Below are 19,021 nucleotides of genomic sequence, written 5' to 3' on the forward strand. Positions count from 1 at the left end.
CTGGTTGTTAAATTGTTGGTAGCTTGAAATTGGCCATGGTAAGACTGTTTATATATTGGAAATGGCAAACACCACAAGGAAATGTTTTGTTGTTACTGGTTTTCATGTTGCTGTTGTTGTTGGAAAGCTTGTTTGCCAGAATGCCAATGGATGGATATAAGCAGGACTGGAGATGAGAAAAATGAAGGCCTGGATATGGGTGGTAGCAACAGGAATGGAATGACATGGCTATGTTTGAGAAATATTTAGATATGATCTGGCTTTCTGGAAGTAGAGATGGAGACAGAAGAAAGGCATAGGATGCACCAGGCTCTTTTCCAGTCTGCCAGTAGAGTTCTAACTTGATACTCTTCAAGTAGTTGCAGCTTGAAAACAAAGGTCAAACTCTTTGGACATTCCATTGTACATTTAGTCATACCATTTGTTTCTTAAGGAAATGTATATTAAAAAGCCTTAGCATAGGTCTTAAGAACAAATTAATAACACTGTACTTCAATTTTGATAATACTATCAGTAACATAAGGCAAAAGTCTTCACATGTCCAGAGGTTTTCTATTCCTCATCTGACATTTATTGCTAATGTTCTCCAAGCTCTCTCAAAGACAATGTGAATGCCAAATGTGAAAGGCAAGTTGCACATTAAGCTGTATGTCCTCATGTGATTCTGCAGAGATGGCTTTTCTCCAAAATACTGCTAAAGCAGATGTTATGATTCTATGAAAGTTTTATTTGTAATTTTATGAGATTAGCAAAAAAAATCATATGGTATGTTCCTTTTGGTTTTCAGCAAGAATTATATCTACATATATATATTGAGGAGAGGTAAGAAGCAGAAGAGAAAATATTATTTACTTTGGCCAATTCAGTTGCTAAGCAGACATATTATTTGTGTCTTGGCTCCAAAGTAGCACATTTTGAATATGGGTCTGAATATTTATTTATTTTTTTCCTTGTTGTGTCAGATTACAGGGATTAAATCACTTCACCAATAGTTACCCTTCCTCTGACTGAAAAGCCATATCCTGTCATTTTTACGCTCCAAAGATGATTCTGTTTAGATAGAGGAAAGTGTCAGGAATGAAGCTTTCTGACAGCAGGGTGAAACTCTCTCACATTTAAGGAATTCTCACCAGAGGTGTCTGTAATCTCCCTCCTATTTTTCCTTCCTCCTAAAACCTGTTTGAAGATAAAGCAGAGTGTAACCTGTGCCCTGTCAGCTTCCTGCAGAGTGTTAACTCAAAAGCCTCCATCAGTCACAGAGTACATCATTTAACAAGTTCCTGGTGATCGGTAACAAGTTCCAGATCACTTTCCATACCGACTGGTTGTCTATTGCCCCAAGCCACTGTAGCTATTTATTAAATCTTCAGAAGGCGATATCTAACTTCATGATTAAAGAGCCTTGAAACAAGGTGCAGGGTGATTCCTTGTCAGTGAATTCATCTCAGCTCCTCAAAACTAGGAAAATGAGAAATGTCTTATGAGAACTTATAGCTTTTAAAAAAATAGGGACAGTTTAAGAATATCCTTCATATCTACGATTTATGCTGTTGTTATGGTCATTACTTTTTACTTTTAAGATATAAGGATAAGTCAACTTTATTAAATGGTGTTTTATTTCTGTTTTTGTTTTTGTTATAGTTCAAATTTTTAAAAATTCCCCTCATCATATGTTACACCTAGATGTTTGGGCTATAGTGGTGAACAAAACTGGTAAATTCCCTGCTTTCATGAAGTTTGCATTCTAGGAATAAATGATTGAATAAATGACATGTTACCTGCCTGAAGAGAAGGTTTTTCACTTGAATCCTTCCAAAAATTTAAAATTTTTTATTTTGAAATAATTTTAGTCTTTAGAAGAGTTATAAAAATGGTACAGAGGCTGGGCACAGTGGCTCATACCTGTAATCCCAACACCTTGAGAGGTCAAGTTGGGCAAATCACTTGAGGTCAGGAGTTTGAGACTAGCCTGGCCAACATGGTGAAACCCCGTCTCTACTAAAAATACAAAAATTAGCCGGGTGCGGTGGCATGCACCAGTAATCCCAGATACTCAGGAGGGTGAGGCGGGAAATTCACTTGAACCTGGGAGGCGGAGGTAGCAGTGAGCCGAGATCGCACTCCAGCCTGGGCGAAAAGAGTGAAATTCCATCTCCAAAAAAAAAAAAAAAAAAAAATGAAAATTGTACAGAGACCTTTTTTATTCCCCTAAAGTTAATCTTGTACATTTTGCATGGTAAAATGGTCAACACTAAGTTATTAACATTGTTACAATACCATTTACCAAACTATAGATTTAATCCTATTTCCCCAGTTTTCTCCTAATGGCATTTTGCTGCCCCAATGTCCAAGCCTCGATATTACATTGCAGTTAGTGATCATGTCTCCTTAATCTCCTCCAATCTGTAAGAGTCCCTCAGCCTTTTCTTGTCTTTCATTACCTTGACACTTTTAAAGAGTAGGTCATGTATTTTGTAAAATGTCCCTCAATTAGGGTTTGTCTGATTTTTTGATGATTAGACTGAGGTTATGAATTTTGAGAAAAAATACACAGAGGCGATATATTCTTCTCATCAAATAAAAAGTTTCGGAATATCAGTGTTTTATTACAAGCCATATTGACCTTGATAACCTGGTGGTATCTGCCAGGTTTTGCTACTGTGAAGTCACTATTCTTCCCTTTCTGTACTATATTCTTTAGAAATAAACCACTAAGTCCAGCCCATACTCAAGGAGGGAAGGATTTCGCTTCACCCTCTAAAGCAGAGCGTCAAAGAATGTGTGTCATAAAATATGTTGCTATGTTTAAAAATCACCACAGTAATTAATAAATATGTTGAGGGAGGTGCTTTGAGGCTATGTAGACTTTCTGTTTCTCTTTAATTTAGCATTCTTCAGTAAATCTTGCTTGCAACTGTATTACTGCGGTGTTTCAGTAGTGACTTTGTGTTTCCCTCATGTATTTAACATTTTTAAGTTAGAATTTTTCTTTAAGGAGCAGCTATCCCACCTCCCCATTTGTTTGTTTAATCATTTATTGATATCAGTATGGATTAATGGATATTTACTTTATTCTTTGGGTTGCAATACAGTCTTATTATTATTTATTTTGTTGTTCAAATTGCTCCAGCTTTGGCCAATTCATTTTTGGTCAAATGCTTTGCTGTCTACAGCTAAGGGTATAGTCAAGTCTTTGGTTGGTACCGTTAGGTTTTTCTCTCTATGACACAGTAGAACTTCCTGCTGTGAGAGGCAACTTGTGTGAAAGTTTATGTGGCTTGTGAGCTCTAGAAAGAAAACTGAACAAAAGAAACTGTTCTCACAAACTTTGAGAATTACTCACAAATATATTTGAAGCAATCAACTGCATACTTATGAGCAGAAGTAATAGCCATCACAGAGAATAATGGAGAAAGCATACATTTTCTTGAGATTTTTAAAGCATTATGAAGAATAATATGCATTTCCTGAAGTGATATAGCACACCTTGATTACAGATGTCAATTCCTGAAAGTATTGTTTGAGCCTAGTACAAGGTCATATAGGAAGCCTAGTTAATAATTACTTATTGAGCTTCATCTGTATACTCTGTACTGTTCATTTAAGCATGAAGAAAAATAGAAATAGACATCTTGGTTGAATGAATAAAGACAAAATTCATGCACTGAATGATTATAATGTTTGCTGGTATGATACACTAAAAAATATAAAGCAATTAATTCAGAGACAATAGTACATATATTGGCAAATTTCTATTTTATGGAACAGATGTTAAGGGATGCTCTTAATTAGATACTTTAGTATTAGGTTTTTCTTGTTGTAATTAAGCTTCAGGGGATTTATTGTGGCTGTATTGGAAATTTAAATGGTTATCAGATATCTGGGCTTATTTATTTATCTGTTACCTAAAGGCAGACAATAATTTGTTGAATGTCATAATCACTTTTTCCTATCTGTTGGCATCCAATTTAATAATGTTGTGAACTAGATTTCTAGTTTGAACATATTCTAATACAGTATACTGCATTTAAGAGATTTGGGGATGGTTTCTTCGTTCAACAACTTTGTTAGTAACATCGAATTGAGATCAAGGTGTTTCAAAGAAGGTCTGTTAAGAATGTACAGTGTAAACTCGCTTTCTGTCCTTGATCAGAGAACAGTTAGAACTCTATCTTATATATTACAGCATGTAGAATGGACTTTTTATTCCACAGGGACCTTCTAAAGTGTCTGGATTCAGTAATAACCCACTTCAAGGTACAAACACAAAGCCTGATGAAAAGGTGTGTGCTCATGGATGCTAGGCTCACTCACCTGCCAATTCTGTGTAGGAAGCTCATATCCCTTATAATAGGTCCAGTGGTCAGCAAAATTGAAAAGGACACAGATACTGTGTATCTGTGAGTCACGCAGGAACACTCAATGTGGCAAATTGAAATTTGAAAAACAACCAAACAAACAAACATGTAGTGCTCCTTCAAAGCAATATTTAAAGAAATAATATTTTCCAATATCAAATAAAATTTTGTTATCAGATTACCAGCCTTTCAGTATCTTGAGATCTACTGGTCAGGGTTCTATATTTTCAATGGCATTTGACTTTCAGTGAAGAATCACAATCTTTTGTTGGTCTGAGTGTTAGACCTCTGTTGAGAGGCAGGAACCCAGGCCTCTGAAAAACAAACATTCAGGCAGGCTGTTTCTACATTTATGTCGATACGTTTGAGAATCAAGCTTGTGGAGAATAAGAGATAATGCATGAGAGCTTCCCCACAAGGGAGTTTAAGAATGTGCCTCCTCCACATCTAACAATATACATTAGAGTGTAATATTACTAATATATGGTATAATAAATTTCACTTATCTACTGTAATAGCTGGTCTAGCAATGATTATATTTTAGAACAAAGTATGATAAAGATGTTTCCAAATTGTAATATTGTAGGTAAGATTAGGAAAAATGATATCATGAGGAAACTGCTTCCTGGAAATCACTGTTGGAAAGAAGGACTAAAAACCGATCATATCTTCTTTTTTTTCTGGAAGGTCAGTGGTTTATTCTTGGCTTTATACATAGGTTTAATCTTCCTCACACTCCCAAGTCAAAATAGAACACTCCCAGCATTGTTATTAGTGGGTGATTTTATTATTTCTTATCACCTCAGTTCCCTTATCTTTTATAATCAAAAATATTTTTTAAATAACATGTTTTTTTTTGGACTATCATCACCATCATAATCATCATCAGCCTCAATATCATCATTTTATTATTGGCCATTCCTATCCAAAATAATCATGGATAAGATACAACATAACTTATAACTTTTTAAAAAAAATTTCTCAGGCTTATATACTTAGCTTATAGATATTTTGGATGAGGAGGATTAAATTATGTTCCTCATTTCTGAACTTTTTACATTCCTTTCCTCCATTTCATTATTAGAAATATCTTCTGTCTCTGCTGGTTCTAAAAAAAAATCCCCCCAAAACAAACATAAATAGAAAATTCTACCACCAACAATGAGGGAATTACTATTAACAGCCCTTTTTCTTTATTACAAATGCTGGTTTGGGAGGTCTGGCTTCTAAGAAGTCTGCTTATCTAATGAAGTAGCTCTACATAAATTGAGACTTAACATTATCCAGAAATTTGGCTAAGATTCATAACTGACACACATCTTATTACTGTTAGGTGAAGTTTCAAGGAAGCAGACATTTGCCTGTTTCTGATCACATAGCCTCAACTACACATAGCCGCATTTAGATTAGAGAAGTTTAAATTACAAATCTTATTTAAAATTTGAGTACTATAATGATAAGAAGCTCATAAATAAGAGCATAAAGCATATTTAAGAATAGATTATGAGTCTTATACAATAGATTCAGGAACAACATTTCTTTACAGTTATATATGAGGGGATTATCTCGATAATGAGAATTATCACTACATTCAAAAATTAATATTTCTCTTGTGGTAGTAAAATAAATATTAACTCACAATTTAACATTGTAGGTCAAAAAACCCATTCATTATTTCATCCAAAGATCCTGATGTAACATTATTTAGCTGACACTTTAGTAGTCTTAAAATAGGATCATATTTTAGAAAATTGTCTGTGATAGTGATAAAATAAAAATGATGTGTGCACTTAACATTTTATTTTTCAAGTCTGCTGATACATACTTTTTGGGCCAAATTTAATATTGATATATGATATTTAATTCTAGCCCCCTCCTCCCAGAAACCAGTAAAAAAACTGTTCTTTTCGAAGATACCTACAATTTTTTTAAAATTTAAATTTTAATAAAGCCTTGAAAATACACTTTAGTCTATAATTACTTTATGTTTAGCATAAAGGTTTGTGGCTCTGTGTGTGTTATAAAATCTGTGTGTGACTCTGTGTGTGTTATAAAATACAATTAATATATGTGCCAGTTAATTAAAAATAAAACATTAATTAATACGATTACTTATGATAACATCAGACCTTTAAGAATGGCCCACGTATTGGTATCAATGCGAAGATTCCTGCCTAAGCATTTCTTGTGTTCCCCAACACATTTTTTCACTCCCTCCTGCATAGTATTACCCAGCTTCCTGACTTCAGGTTCTAGCTTCTAGCTTTCTTTCACTTTCTTTATGTCTTGCACATGTACTCCAGACTAATTTCAATCCTGTTCTCATCATGTCATTTTTCATACTCACCAATCTTCAATGGTTCCCTTTTTTTTCCCCTATCTGGTAGTGCCCAAATTACTATTAGGTCTTAAAAGTTTTACATAACCAACCATAAAATGACTTTTGAAATCAATCTTCCACTATTCTTTTTTTGACATTTTTCTTTGGCAAATGTATGTTATTCACTATCTCTTAAAATAAAGCTGGTCATTCTTGCTTCTATAACATCTCTCTTAATTATCCTTATATCATAATTTCTTGTCCCTCTCCTCAATTTGTGTTACTTTTAATTCCAGTTGCCTTTCCTGTTACCTTTAATTCTAGGTCCAATTCCTCTGTCACCTCTATTTTGATCATTTCAAACGACCGTAATGTCTATTCCCAAGCATTCATTACATTATACCAATCTGTTGCATTTAACCTAGTGATGCTTTTTGGTATATCTATACTTTTTAATGTAATATATGTGACTGATTGATTCTTGGGCTATCATTTAACTATATCCATACTTTTCTATGTAATATATTTGATTGATTCTTGGGCTATCATTTAACTACATCTATTTTTAGAAGCTCTTTAGGGAAGACACTGCCTATTTTATCCTTTGGAATACTGTGCATAAAAATGCATTGATTTTAGAATACACAATCCTAAAATTTGAATCTTGACACCATTACGAGCTTCATGAAGGTCATTCATTAACTTCTCTCAGCCTCAGTGCTCATCTTTAAGAATGAGTGAGACAAATTAATTCAAAGATCACGGCAAGTATAATGATCCTCATCTAAAACACTTAGTACTCAACAAATGTTAGTTTTCCCACTTGTCCTATGTAAAATATATGTGCTCAGTAACTACTTAGCAAATATACTGAAGAACTCATATTTTTTGTTTTCTCTTCATTTAAATAGTAATTCAAGGATGTATCAAAATCAAAGTCCAAAAGATTTGTGAGCTGTATAACTCTCTGTGAAAAATTATCTGTAGATAGTAGCTCTTGGGAGGATTTTAGAAGAATCAACTATATCCTGGGCTCAATTTCGCATACATAGGGCAAGGTTACCAAAAAGAAAATCCCCAAACAAGCCCATCATCATCAGGAACCTAACAAATCTGCCCTAAAGCCAGCTCAGTTGAGCCTGTGTGGAAGACAAATGACAGCAAGATTCCCACATCATCGCTCCTGTATTTTGATATGAAGTTTGCTAGGCAGGAAAGTCCAAGAAATGTTTTATTAATGTGTGGAAGGAAGACTTCAAACAGAGTACCATAAGTGAGATAATAGGAAAGTAAAAGCAAAGGAGATGGGAGAATTGTCTTTTATTTGGGCCTGTCTAGTACATGAAGCAATAAAAAAGAGCCTAAATCACATTAGATTGTTAACAACAACAACACAACCTGCTTTAACATAATTTTATACACACACAGACATAAAATTGTATAAATATATATAATTATAGGACTTTGATCTTTAAGTTCATATTTATATAAGTGAAAGTACCATAAAGTACATATTTATGAACATATATGTAAGAGTAGGTGACTTAAAGATCACTGAAACTATTGATAAATAATACTCTCTGAAAAATCATTTGTATTCAATACTCAATTTGTCAAGGAAATGATTGAAATGATGTGAGAATTCAATATGAATACATATATTAATAATATTCAAACTTTTTTGACTGGATCAATTTTATGTCAGGAAATATAATCCACTACTTAAAAAAAATAAGAAAAAGGACGTGAATTTCCAAGATATCTATGTAAAAGTATCATTTCTCTTATCTTTAAAAAATACTGAATTGTTCCTAACATGCTTTCAAAATATTTATATATCAGGAGTTACTACCTTTCAGAATGCTTAGGAAATATTTCAGAGGTGTTATTCACTGTTGTTGATAGGTGTCATTACCATAGGTAAATTAATTAATTCACTTAATTTATTTAAAGTTTTAATTTGTTTTAAAGGATTAAGTAAGCAAGAATTCCGTCTTGCTTTCAAAGATTTTGATGAAGTAAAATGCTTAGTGTTCAACATTCTGGATAAATTTTTGTCACTTAATTTTAACTCATTTTGCTTTTCTGGTAGTAGCACCTAAGAATATTCATCAGTGCACACATGATCAGCCAGCTATTCTTATACCACTACCCAAGCAAGGATAAATCGGATGGACATTTGCTTCTCTTTTCTCCCCGAAAAGTTAAATAATACTTTTAAGACTTCACTTTAGATCCAGAAGCCTATACTAAACCAGCTAAATAATTTGACCAATTCACTGAGCAAGAATCAATCAAATCAGTTTTATGTGGTGCTGAAAACACAGCTGGTTGATAATAGAGTGAGCCTCCTTTTCAATGAGCTGTCTAGACCTTATCCAAGGTATGGGAAGAGGCATGCACATAGAAGTATCACCTCAACCTTTTCATTAAGGCTAATTTTTATAGAAGTTTTAGGTTCGCAGCAAAATTGGTTGGAAGCTACAGAGATTTCCTATATACCTCCTGTCCCCACTAATGCATAGTCTCCCCCATTATCAAAATCCCCTAGCAGAATGGTACATTTGTTACTGTTGATGAACCTACATTGACACATCACAATCACCCAAAATCCATAGTTTACATGAGGGTTCACTCTTGTACATTCTATGGGTTTAGAAAAAATGTGTAATGACATGTACTCACCATTGTAACATACAGATCATTTTCACTGCCTTAGAAATCCTTTATGCTCCACCTATTCATCTCTCCCCCACCCCTTCACCCCCGGCAACTACTGATCTATTTACTGTCTCCACTGTTTTGCCTTTTCCAGAATGTCACATAATTGGAATCATGTTGCATATAGCCTTTCCAGATTGATGTCTTTCACTTAGTATAATAATATGTGTGTAAGTTTCCTTTTTTGTTTTTTAATGGATGACAGCTCATTTCTTTTTAGTGCTGAATAATATCTCATTGTCTGGATGCACCACAGTTTATTATCCATTTACCTACTGAAGGACAACTTGGTTATTTGCAAGTTTTGGCAATTATGAATAAAGATATAAACATCTATGTGCAGGTTTTGTGTGGACATAAGTTTCCAGCTCCTTTAGGTAAATACCAAGGAGCATAACTGCTAGATCACTTATAATAAGAGTCTGTTTAGCTTTGTAAGAAACTGCCAAACTGTCTTCAAAAGTGTCTGTCTCATTTTGCATTTCACCAGCAATGAATGAAAGTTTCTGTTGCTCTATATCCTCCCTAGCACTTGGTGCTGTCAGTTTTCTAGATTTTGGCTATTCTAATAGGTGTGTAGTGGTATCTCGTTGTTATTTTACCTTGGCTTTTTTACCAGTTGCTACTGCTGTGGTAAGGCAGGAAAGTGGCTATGGCCTATAAGACAGAGGCAATGATGTTTGAATATTTTATATATGCTTTAACCTGGATCTACCTACACTTATCATTGGATTGGGGTAAATAAAAATCTCATAAGCTATCTTCAAAAATAACTCTTGTCAGTGGTCTTTTGTTTTGCTTTGCTTTATCTATAATAGCAACTTAGAGGACCTGGCTCATAATGTCAAACCAATTGTCTTAAACTCTTTCACAGTGAATTGAAAGTGGACAGGAAGAAGGAAAGGTCAAACCTATTTAGTCAAGTGTTTGCCTAAAAAAAGTTTGTTGTGCAAGAAGTTTTATTTAAATTGACAGATGGCTAATGGCAGATCACTCTAGACTGAGGTCTATTGTCTTCAATGTGTTGCTTTATACTTGTTTCTTGCTTTTTCTTTAAAAAATGGCACTCTGTAGTGTGTTCTGAGACACTGGATTATACACAAGAACTAACAACTTCCAAAATAAATAAATGTCTTTAACTAAGGGGGGTTACAAGTCAGGATAGCAATGAAATAGATGGCAAATTCTTCCCATCTGTAAATTTTATTTTCTTGAAAACATGTTCTAATCTTAAAAATAGATATATGTGTATTCATATATAAATATATATATATGTTTATGTGCATATTTATACCCACAATTATTAGAGAAGATGCAAATAACCTTCTGTTTGTACTTTGAAGGCATTCAAATATATTTTATCCACCACTTCATTAAAGTAATGCCTTAGTTACCAACCTTCTGCCTGCTGGATCTTTAACCATTCAGAATCAAGATTGATCAAGTCAAAGGCTACAGTGATGAATAAGAGAAATTCTCAAGTGCTGAGTTAAAGATGTCAAAAGCAACAAGAGCTTAGCTTACTGACAAGTGGAAAGGATCAGTATGTCCAAACCTCACTGGTCAGAGATGTTTAGAAAGAGCATTTAAAAAGCAAAAGATGGCAGCTACCCTCATAGTGCGTGCTGGGCAGCAGGAGCAGTGGTGGATGGCACATGGTCTGATGGAGATGAGCGGAAGTCACGGGGATTGAGAGAACCTCAGAAAAGTAACATCAGTGAATAAATTTGTAGGCAAATTCCTTAACTTCTCTGAAAGCTAGTTTCTTTCTTTCTTTCTTTCTTTCTTTCTTTCTTTCTTTCTTTTTTTTTTTTTTTTTTGAGATGGAGTCTCGCTTTGTTGCCAGGCTGGAGTGCAGTGGCATGATCATGGCTCACTGCAACCTCCGCCTCCTGGGTTCAAGCACTTCTCCTGCTTCAGCCTCCAGAATAGCTGGGACTACAGATGTGTGCCACCACACCCATCTAATTTTTGTAGTTTTAGTATAGATGAGGTTTCACCATGTTGGCCAGGATAGTCTCAATTTCTAGACCTCATGATCTGTCCACCTTGGCCTCCCAAAGTGCAGTTTCTTCATGAGTAACATTGACATAATAACAGTATTGACTTCATAGGGTTATTATATTATTAAAAGAGATATTCATGTAACAAATGAAAAGTGAGCCTGGATGATATTTATTGAATTCTTACTGTTAGCTCTGTACCATGCAGTTTTTGAGTCAGTGTCTCTCCTGATAGTCCATGCTTGTCCTTTCTCTACGACTTATGTTGATTGTGTAACCAAACGTAGGTCCAATCCCTCAACACTCGCAGAACCAAATAACAAGGATGAGGTTTGGTGGAAGAAAAATGACTTTATTTTCCAAAGCTAGCAGTGAAGAAATGGTCCAGGCTCCTGCCTTAAAGAAACATTTTTAAATTTTGGACAAAAAACACAGACTTAAAAAGGAGTGCTTGGAATGCGGGGCATGCAAGAGGGGTGAGGAGGTGCTATTCTATGAGACTTGTTCCAACGACTTATCTTGAGTTATTGTCCCATCTGGTAAGTGGGCTAGAGTCCTCCTGGGCACAATCAGGCTGTAAATTAACTAAAGTCTTGAGGTAATCCCCTGGTGGGTGAGAATTCCACAGGTGCCCAGATTGTTTTAAGATTCAGTCCCCAGAACTTACTTTGAAGCAAGCATATAATTAGATAAGGGAAACATTGCTCAGGGGATGCCTGATGGGAAGAAGGAGCAAAGGTTATGACTTCATTACTAAGAAAGGATGAAAAAGGAAAACAGAAAGAAAAATTTAAACACGTGATAGCGAGGTTGTGGAAAAAAGGAACACTTCTACACTGTTGGCGGGAGTGCAAATTAGTTCAGCCATTGCGGAAGACAGTGTGGCAGTTCATCAGAGGCCTAAGGACAGAAATAGCATTCGACCTGAAATCCCATTACTGGGTAGATAAGCAAAGGAATATAAATCATTCTATTATGAGAACACATACACATGTATGTTCATTGCAGCACTATTCACAGTAGCAAAGACATGGAATCAACCTAAATGCCCATCAATGATAGACTGAATAAAGAAAATGTGGTGTATATACATGATGGAATACTATGCAGCCACAAAAAAGAGCAAGATCATGTCCTTTGCAGGGACGTGATGGAGATAGAGGCCATTATTCTTAGCAACTAACACAGGAACAGAAATCCAAATACCACATGTTTTCACTTATAAGTGGGAGCTAAATGATGAGAACACATGGACATGTAGAGGGAACACAATGAACACATTTCAAAGAATGGAGAGTGTAAAGAGGGAGAGGATCAGGAAAAATAACTAATGGGCACTAGGCTTAATACCTGGGTGATGAAATAATCTGTATAACAAACCCCCATGACACAAGTTTACCTATGTAACAAACCTGCACTTGTACCCTGAACTTACAATAAAAGTTAAAAATAAATAAATAAAATTGTATTTGTTGAGGAAAAAATAGGGTACTCAGTTACAATTGTATTACCTGTTGGTGCATTGGATTGTGTGTTATAATATCACTGTTTGGCCTGGCAATTTTTCCAGCTCACATTCAGTGTTGTAATGATGTATAGCAGCAGTCCCTAACATTTTTGGCACCAGGGACTGGTTTTGCAGAAGACGGTTTCTTCGTGGACTTGGGGGTGGGGTGGGGGTAGGGGGCTGGGAGTGGGGAAATGGTTTTGGGATGAAAATGTTCCACCTCAGATCACCAGGTATTAGATTCTCATAAGGAGCGTGCAACCTAGATCCCTTGCATGCACAGTTCATAATGAGGTTCGCACTCCTATGAGAATCTAATACCTCCGCTGATCTGACGGGATGCAGAGCATAGGCGGTAATGCTTGCTCCCTGCCTCTCATCTCCTGCTGTGTGGCTCAGTTCCTAAAAGGCCACAGAATGGTACAGGTCCATAGCCTGAGGGTTGGGGACCCCTAATGTACAGTGTTATGGGCAAATTAGTGGCCATGAAAGCCGAGATATTAATCATAATCTATTCTCAGTGCAGAAGTATAGTGAAGTTTTATATAGCATAAGTATCAACCAATCATACCTGATGCTGGCTCAATTTTAAAAGATACTAGTATAGACAACTGGAATAGATACACCATTGTGTGTATATAGATACACAGTGACATGGGAGCATCAGTCCTGCCTATGTGATTCCAACTTCAACTAATCTGCTGTAGGGAAGTTTCAGCAAGTTGGGGATTTTGAGGCAGAAAGGGAGAAATCCCTTTCCTCCCAACCATAAAGAGTCACAGCCAATACTCCTATAAAACAAAACACAGGTTAATGAAAAAAGCATAACAAATGTATTATGTGCACAGGAGTCATGCAAAATATTGAAAACTCAAAGAAAGGGCCAGATGGTTGATGCTTAAATACCCTTTTCATTGGAGGAGAAGCACACGTGTATGGGGTGCTGGGAGGAGGTTGCTGTAAAACCATGGGCCTGAAGACTATAAAATGGTTTGTAAATGATTCTCTTTGGGAACTGAAAGGGATCTATGAACAGACAGTAGTTTGGGACAAAGTTCATCTACATTCTAGGTGTGAGATTTAATTTTCAGTCTCTTCCTTTGTAAGAGGAATTTTAATCTTCTCTGATTAATGACATTACAGGGAAGAGATCAAAAATAATTTTGTTTGTGTTTCTAGGTAAATAAGGGGACATCAGAGAAGAACCTTATTCTGTGTTTTGGGAGAGATGGAGGATTGAGACAAGGGTGGGTAGGCAGGAGATCAGAGAGACCTTGAGGTTGCTTCTTCAGTTCAGCATGTCAAAGCACTGTATTTCAGGGTGTTTGATATTTCAGGGTATCAGTTTCTGAGCCTCAATAGGAGTTTCTGTGAGTAGAAAAGCTTCTGCTTTCCATTTACTATTATAGGTTTCAAAGCAGAAATCTGCCTACTGATTTTGGATCCTAGGTATAAAAAAAGAAAAGAAGAAAAATAAGAAAAGAAAAAAAGGAAAAGATGGAGGAAGAAAGGGGAAAAACAATAAAACTGACCAATTAAACAAACAAACGCACTTCTTCACCTAATTATCAGTTTGTTGACTTAATGTTGTAATGATTAGCTAGCTTAAAATTGGAGTCCCTTGTGTTTAAGGATTCATTAAAGCAGTCAAAAATAGTAAAATAAAATAAAACTATTAAAATGTGTACAAAGCCTCCTTCTTAATATGGGTAGGGCATTATTATGTTCCCAAAGGCAGAGAAGAAATAATTCCTACAAGGGAACAAAACAACACTTTTTCTTTTAAGATGCTGTAAATATTATAAATACTTTAAAAAAAGTTGGATATAAACTTAAACAAATTGGTTTACAAAATCCTGAAAAGCCTGTGAAAATGATAAAAAGAATTAAGACATCCAAGAATATGTAGAGACGCATGGAAAAACATTGTATTTTAGATTTAGTAATTAGATATATTTCTCATTAAATGGTTTCTATGTGAAAGGGCTTTAGGCAAACTAGATTGAAGTAATTCAACCCAGACCTGCTTGATCCCAAAAGACTGGCACATCACATCATAGAAGATTTTCTGGATTTCTCAGACCTTCTCCAAACCTGGATTATTGGATGCTTGAATTGTGAATGTGGACTTAATGATCTTTTATGAGCATGCATTACCATATCTGGGGCCAACTTTTTGTAAAAGCTGTTGGTACTTGGGTCTTCTTAAAATAAAGTGCTCTTTACTATTTCTACTGGGGTTTCCCCATTATTCTCCTACAAACACTATGGTGACTTGTGGGGGTCCCCTTTTGAAAGAATTCATAAATGAAACATAAAGGATGGAGAAATGGAACTTGGAATATCTGGAGTTTAGTTGGAACCTCAGAAACTTTGGTGCTGTTAGCCTAGGGAGCCTGATGTACCAAGAGGATAGATACGGATATTGATAAAAGAATCAAATGCTGGGTGTGGTGGCTCATGCCAACTAATTCCAGCACTTTGGGAGGTTGAAGCAGGATTACTTGAGCCCAGGAGTTTAAGATCAGCCCGGAGGCCAGGCGCGGTGGCTCACGCCTGTAATCCCAGCACTTTGGGAGGCTGAGGCAGGTGGACCATGAGGTCAGGAGATCAAGACCATCCTGGCTAACACGGTGAAACCCCGTCTCTACTAAAAATATAAAAAAAAATAGCCAGGCATGGTGGCACGCACCTGTAGTCCCAGCTACTCGGGAGGCTGAGGCAGGAGAATGGCATGAACCTGGGAGGCGGAGCTTGCAGTGAGCCGAGATTGTGCCACTGCACTCCAGCCTGGGTGACAGAGCGAGACTCTGTCTCAAAGAAAAAAAAAAAAAAAGACCAGCCTGGGCAACATAGGGAGACCACATCTATAATAAAAATTTTAAAAATGTTTCAGGTGTGGTAGTGTGTGCCTGAGGTCCCAGCTACTCAGCACTCGGGAGGCTAAGGTGGGTGGATAGCTTTAGCCCAGGAGTCTGAGGCTGCAGTAACCTATGATCACACCACTAAACTGCAGCCTGGGTGAATGAGCAAGACCCTATCTCAAAAAGGTAAAAAATAAATAATATTTATCTGACAAATTAAGCCCAGGAAGTCCACTGCTCAAATAGAAACAAAACATTACTTGGAATTAGCTTAAAAATGTTGATGAGTGAGATCTGTGTAGATTGAAGATTTGTACAAGAAAGTCTGAATACTGTGTTAGAATATCATCTAAATATATTATAGACTATATCAAATACTTCCCAGGTCAGGAATTCATGGGGTAAAACAATTTATTAACTAATAAGACACAGTGTTATATATAGCTTATGACATCATGAAGTCTAAACTGGCCTAGATGTGTATCCAGAGAAGTTTGTATGTATTCCGAAGGGCCAGCTTTTTGTAGATGCAGATTCCCTAACACAGGTAAGCTAATTAGTATTGTTAACTACATGGAGGACCAAGAAAGCCATATTGGATCAGGGGCTCCAGTTCTTTTGTTTAGGATACTAGGTCAATTGCAAAATAACGGTTGTGTTCTGAGGCACAATATTTAGCATACTAATTGCAGAAGTCTCCTTAGTGTTTGACATGTTTGGACAATATCTAAAAGAAGGGTTAGGGTAGACCTGTAATCCCAATTTGCCAGAAATAATTGCTTCAGAAGTGTCTGATATAAAGCACAGGAGTCTTTATATCAGACTACAGGCAGTCTTCACTGTGCATGGCCTGTCTAAATAACACTTGTACATACCAAAATAGTTTCATCATCTTGTATGGTTTCACTGTATAAAGCAAGGACACAGTTCTGACATGCATGACTTCCCACTAATAATACCATGCAAAGCAAGGACTACGTATAGTTACTCTAGGATGTAGTAGGTCACAGATAGGTGGCAATACAATTTACCATTTAAATTGAGATTGCTTTGAGAGTGAAATAGGCTCTATCAATTATTATACAGGGATAACAGTTATAAATCAAGGCTGCTCCTGGTAAACATATGGTCACTGGGATGATAGGATTCTATACCAGGTGATACCAAAGATAAATAGGAAAGAAGTGGTGATAGACAACACAAGTGGAGCCCAGAAGTGTCTGTCATAAAGCATAGTAGTACAGTCAGTGTTGTGTTATGTAACATTTGTGCATACCAAAATAGTTACTTGATTTGTATGGTTTCACTGTATGAAGCAAGAAAACAGTTGTGTATTGTTGAGTAAACAGAGCTCTGACCAGACACACAACGTGTTCGTGAGACGATCGTTCAGCCAGAATGTTAGCTCATCAAATTATCAGTTCCTTGACATCCATCATATTGTTGCTTCAAAGGCAGATCTTGATCTGCCATATATTGGATTGGCAGCCTAGCACTCCCAGGATTGGCAAGAGTTTAGGGTTAGTGGTAGTGAAGCCTGAGTTCAGGCTTGACCACCTTTCCCAATACAGGTAGAATGTGGCATTTATTAGTGGCAGGTACTATGCAAAATAAATTTCCCTTTCTAGTAACACATGGTTCTAATAATTCAGAATGCTTGGTGTATCATAGATATTCAATAAATTTGCAGAAAGTTTTATATAAGATGTTGTTATACAACTTCCACGAAAAAGTCAGCCCAACTGTGCTGAAACTCTACAGAACATCTGTGACAAGAAACACACATAACTTTATGAGAAATCAATTTCACTGCTAGTCGATTGTAGTTGTTAAATGTTCTTTCTTAGATTATGTTGATCTGCTCAAGTCTGTCTTTCTGTACTTTCTATCATTTTCTGCTGTCTGAATTGAGAGCAGGTTTTTGTTGTTGTTGTTGCTTCTTGATGTTCTTATGCTACCCTTTGGATATTTTCCTCAGGCAAAAAAATATTTTTTTTTCCCATTGCTTCAATCATTCATCATATGATTTGTTTTCAGGTACTTAGAAAAGAGTGTATTAGAAATATCTTGGGAAGATGCATGAAAGTCTCTTGCTTTGTGTCAGAATTAATAGTAAGACACACCATTTGTTTTCTATATGATATAGAGCATTAGCGTCTTGATTCATGAGCATACTTATTACTGATGATAAATTTTGGTACCTTGTTCTGTTAGCTATTATCTTTGCCTTTTCTCATTTATCATTTTTTAATCTGCTTTGGCAATAATCATATCTGTCACTAGAACTTGAAGAAACTATTAAATAAAATTGTTTTCTAAGAAAATATACCATTCTCCTTATTGTAAAGCCATTTGAAGTTTTAAAAAGACTTATTATACCCTTGCACCACTCCTTCTGCTCCAAATTTACTATTGCTTAGGTTGTTAATCTAAAATTCCACGGATATACTGGGTCTTTTAATCAGTCTTTCTGTGGACATTTTTAAAAGTGTACCCTGTATATACAGACTTGGCATATATGTTGCCACATTTCAGCAAGGAGATAAATTTGTTAATTTTAAGTCTGGGCCACTCTTAAAGCATTTTTTATGTGTAAGACATCAAGTTCTCACATGGTGAAAAGGGGGCAAAGGAATAATTTAGGTTTGCTAGGTGATAGTAGGGGAGATTGTACATTTATAAACTACCTCAAAGGTTAAAAAGCATTTTAATTTATTTTATCTTATGTAGTCCTTACAAAAATGTGGGGGTTTTTAAAGAATAGAAGTTTGCAGAGCCCTTTGCACTATGAAGAAGCTTTCTAAAAATATATCTTTTTTTTTAATTGTAAAGAGATGTGACAAAATGAAAGGATAAAATCATTCCAGTGCCCTGTGTAGAATGAGGAAGGCTCTGTTCAACATGCACATAGCTAGCCTAGTTTTGCCAATAACCATTTTTTTTTCAAATTGGCCACTCTTCATGATTTCTGCTTTTCAATTTGTTCTTTTCTTCCCGTTTTGAAACAACAAATTTCCTATAAGCATTTGGTAGGTGTTCCCAGCAATCCTTTTAGTAAGTATTTCAGAAGCAGGGTAAGAAGGAGCAATTGTTGACAGATTTAGGTTACTTGAGCATGGTCTGTTTGTAAGTTGGGAACTTAAAACAAATCAAGTCAGGTAAACTTACTATTACAGAGGTTAGATTTTTTGAGTATTTATCCTCGAATACTTTAACTATAAACCTATCAATTTTTAAATTACTATGGT

This window comes from Nomascus leucogenys, chromosome 16 (assembly GCF_006542625.1).
Source record: "Nomascus leucogenys isolate Asia chromosome 16, Asia_NLE_v1, whole genome shotgun sequence".
In the NCBI taxonomy this organism is placed as follows: Eukaryota; Metazoa; Chordata; class Mammalia; order Primates; family Hylobatidae; genus Nomascus; species Nomascus leucogenys.